The sequence below is a fragment of the Trichechus manatus genome, unplaced genomic scaffold, assembly GCF_000243295.1.
Source record: "Trichechus manatus latirostris isolate Lorelei unplaced genomic scaffold, TriManLat1.0 scaffold00163, whole genome shotgun sequence".
Taxonomy (NCBI): Eukaryota; Metazoa; Chordata; class Mammalia; order Sirenia; family Trichechidae; genus Trichechus; species Trichechus manatus.
Window position 1 is genome coordinate 218934 of NW_004444099.1, and position 4514 is coordinate 223447.

A 4514-nucleotide genomic window follows, 5' to 3' on the forward strand; every position below is an offset into this window, starting at 1 on the left:
TTTATCACTAGCTGCTCTCAAAATTCTCTCTTTATCTTTTTTTGGCAAGTTTGATTATAATATGTGTTGGTAGCTTTCTTTTGGGATCTGCCTTACGTGGGGTTTGATGAGCATCTTGGATAGATATCTTGTCATCTTTCACCATATCAGGGAAGTTTTCTGCCAACAAATCTTCGACAGTTCTCTCTGTATTTTCTGTTATCCTTCCCTGTTCTGGTACTCCAATCAGTTGTAGGTTATTCCTCTTCATAGAGTCCCACATAATTCTTAGAGTTTCTTCATTTTTAAAAATCCTTTTATCTGATTTTTCCTCAAATAAGTTGTTGTCAAGTGCTTTATTTTCAATCTCACTAATTCTAACTTTCGTTGCCTCAATTCTGCTCCTATGACTTTGTATTGTCTTGTCTAATTCTGACATTTTATTGTTTATCTTCTGGATTTCTGATTGCTGTCTCTCTATGGATTCTTGCAGCCCGTTAAATTTGTCATTATGCTCTTCTCTAATCTTTTGAATTTCCTCTATTGTGTGTTCTGTGTTTTGCTTCATTTCCTTCCTAATTTCTTGAAGAGTTCTATGTAGTAATTTTTTGTATTTGGACTTGTAATTCCAAGAAATTTTCCTCCTCTGGAAAATTTCTAGATTCTTCATTTTGGGAGCTTGCTGAAGCCATCATGGATTGCCTCTTTATGTGATTTGATATTGACTGTTGTTTCCCAGCCATCAATAAGTTATTATATTTATTTATTTTATGTTTTCTTACTGTGTCCTAGCTTCTTGTTTTGTTTTGATATGCTCAGATAGGCTGCTTGTATGAGCTAGTTTGATTATTGGCACCTTTTAAGCTTTAATGTCCTGTCACCAGGTGGTTAGATCTGTTACTAAGTATGTGAGCTCAGGAGTCCGCCCACTCCTCCTGTATGGATTCAGCTCAGGGGCCCAGGTAGATAGCCACCAGGTGTGTGGTGTAGGCTCTAGCTTACAGTTCTAGACATGCGTGGGTGATTGGTGTAGGCACAGGCATCTGACTGCAGCAGGGGGACACACTCTGAGCATGGCAGGGGGCCGACAGCCACCCCCAAGTGTCCAGGAGGAAGATGTGTCCTTGTTGCCTAGAGCGCGTAGGTCGGTGGGTTTTGCAGCCAGACTTTGAGTACCTAATGCTGTTGGCTGTAAGGACTAGGGGGCACCTCTTATTCATAGGCTCCTATCGCAGGTGGCTAGGTGGCATATGTAGAGCCACCAGTCCTCAGGCCCCTGTTTAATGGGCAGAGAAGTGTCAAATGTCAAGAACCTGCCACTTCACAGCTGAAACAGTTGAAGTTAGAGTTCTGGTATATACCCTGTTGTACTATGGTAATGAGGGCCTACGCTGTTGAGATAGGCCCACACAAGTCTATGCAGGGGGAAAGGCACTCAAAGTCCGTGGATCCCTTATACCTGTGCCTAGGCAAAAGAGCTGTGCCTAGCGTTGGTTCCTGGCCTATGGGAGACAGCAGTTTATTTTTCCCCGTTTGTTAATTTGTTCACTCTCTAAGGCAGGGAGAATGGCTCTGGGTGTGCGACGGATCCTACTTCTGGCCCAGGGGACTTGGCAATTGCTGAAGCCTGTCCAGGACCCAGTGTAGAGCAGGGTGCGGAGAGGTAAATGGGAGAGAAGTTTTTCCCTAAGGGGAGTGTTTTTGATCCGCACGGTAAGCTGTATGCCAAGTACTTATCTTTCACTGATGAGGGCTGTTTCTCAATGGTTCTGGGTGGCTGTGTAGACTCTCTGCCGCTGGGTCTCTCCCAGTACAGAAAACGCACCTCCTGAACACCGCCTCTTGCCTGCCTCACTGCTCACCCATGAGCTACTCAGGCCTGAAGGGCTTAAGCTCTTGCCGGGTCAGGTCTGGCATCTCCTCCCTGCTTCCAAACTGTCTCTCCCTCCCCTGCTACTCAGTCCAGTTCCTCAACTCTGCCTTTGATGTTCATGGCTCCCAGATTGCCATATTTAATCGAATCACTTGTTTTTTTGGGTCTTTGTTGTAAGAGTATCCACCAGAAGCATCTGACTACTCCACCATCTTGGCCCTGCCTTTGCTGGTAGGTTTGAACCACCAGTCTTCAGGTTAATAGTCAAGTGCAAACTACTTGTGCCACCTAGGGACCATTAGCGTTGGGATAGACTGTTTTTTTTTTTTTTGTTTGTTTGTTTGGGAATCAGATGAAGTCACTGGCTTATAGGTAGCAAACCCATGCTTTAGGGAAAATATGTATCTTTAAACACTTGGCATCCAGTGTGGCCAGCTGGCTGAGTTTAATAAGTGAAGTGGGTATGTGCGCTCCCTCTGCTGTCCTTGTTCTGGGAGGCCATGGGGAGTCCCTGTCAATGTCTGAGCTGGGAAGTGATGTGATCTGGGCTGGGTTTAGAGAGAGCACTGCTGGGTGTAGCATAGCTGTCAGACCCACTGTAGAGAAACCAGGAAGAAGCAGATGGGCAGTTCCATGTGTCAGAGCCTGTGCTGGTGTGGCCTTGTCGTGAGGAGGTGCCAGTGGGAGAAGAAACGCAAGGTAGGGGAGGCTGCGGATGGGGCTTGGGAGACTGATCAGTTGTAGGGGGTGTTGCAGAGGGCCAGTGACTGCAGGTTTGAAACCTGTTCATGCCCTGACAGAAATAGGGAAGTCTGGGCCATTAGGGGTGGATAGGGGGATTCTGATGAGTTGAGGCCCCAAGGGACACCCACGAGGAAGTGCATGGCAGGGGACTGGAAATATGGGAGTAGAGGTGAAATGGAGATTTCTGCAGAGGTGCTACTGCCCCACAGGGGCGAGGTCCTGTGTGGCTTAGCTGTTTGTGCCAGCCAGGGACTCCTGCCACAGTGTTACTACCAGGGGCATGGAGGCCCTCTGGACTCAGTGGGTTCTTGTCTTTGTCTCATAAGAATACACAGAGGAGACAATTTTTGGGTTCAGCTCTAATGGGTTTATTTCATGTGTGTCAAGTAAAAGGAGTCAGTGGGGACTCATGCCTCTCCAAAAGACTGACTTGAAGTGGGAAGCAAGGCTAGGGCTTTTATGGGTTCCTTGGAGATAAAAGAGCAATGAATATTCAGTGGATTTCTTTGAAGGGGTGTGTACTTTTCAGAATGGTAGTGCATACTAATTAGGTTGCACCTGCATCTGGAATCCAAGATGGAACCCGCTGATATTCAAGATGGAGTCCACTCAGCAGCCCTTCGCATCACTTATAATGGGATATGGCACAGGCGCACTGATCTTCTGCACTACTTTGCCCCCTTCAGTGGGCCAAAACAGCAGTCACACTTTGTTCTTCTGTGCATGCAGAGCCTGTAAGAAGGGGGAAGGGACTAGAAAAACACTACGGAGGAAGTAGTAATTCACAGGTTGTTCTAACCTTATATTATGTTGACAGGATGTGGTTCCTGTTTACCCAACTTTTAGGTGGTAATCTTTTAACAGCTCTTTTATTCCTCCACACAGTTAACCCTATCTGTCTCAACAGGTCTCGCTGGGACCTAATTCTGGGGTCCCTGACAGCCAGTGCATCCTTCCCCTCCTTCTTTCACAGACCAGCAGGCACCCCAAGAGGCAGGTGGTTAAGTAGCTCACCGCAGGCTGCCTCCCGCACTGTGTATCACCAGCGCTTGAAGCAGTGTGTTTGAAGGCAAAGAAAAATATTCTTTGAAACCACACGGATAATTATGCAGGTTCAAAAAGTGTGTACTGGCAGAAGAATAATAGTGTTCTGTCCCAGAAGAGATAACGGAATAGATAATTTTGTGGCACAAAAGCTTACGTCGCTCAAGTATGAAAGTGTTCAGCCTAGGGGAGGTGATTTAATGAGGCTGAGGAGTTTATTAAAATCAAGTACTTCCAGAAACGTAAACACGGCTCTGGTTGATGAGGCAGCCAGGGAGGGAGGTACATGATGCGGAGCTTGGCCAAGCCAGTCATTCTAGAATAGAACCCCCCCGCCCCCGCCCCAACAGACCCTAAGATGTAAATGTGGTGACAGACTACAGTGAATGATTTCTTTGTTTTCCTCTAGAGGTGAGGACATTATGGCTTATTCTGAGAGACAGGTGCTGCAAAAATCATTATCAGCACATAGATTAAAATTGGAATGATACAAAGACGAGGAACATGGCCCCTACACAAAGATGACATGCAGTTTGTGGAGTGTTTTATATTTTTTGTCACTGAATTGTACACATGAAAAATGTTGAATTGGCAAATGTATTATCTATAATAATTTTAAAAAATTGCAAATCTGAAAAAAAAAGATCATCCTCAAAGATGAGGTTGAATTTAAGATCTCTTTTAACTAGGATCAGCCTCATCTTGGTTGACTGTCTTTTGCTAAGACATATATTTTTTTTTTTTATTGTACTTCAGGTGAAGGCTTACAGAACACATAGTTTCTCATGAAACAGTAGTACACATGTTGTTTTATGACATTGGTTAACAAACCCACAACATATCAACCCTCTAACTTCTCAACCTTTTTTTTTTT

The 4514-nt window shown here is 45.1% G+C and overlaps 1 protein-coding gene and 1 pseudogene across 1 annotated transcript in view; both read left to right on the top strand.

The window, feature by feature from the left end:
* The window catches only part of LRRC20 (leucine rich repeat containing 20), a 124262-nt gene that overhangs the window by 19204 nt on the left and 100544 nt on the right, over positions 1–4514 (top strand). The window lies entirely within an intron of this gene.
* LOC111822350 (uncharacterized) lies at positions 4084–4196 on the top strand (annotated as a pseudogene).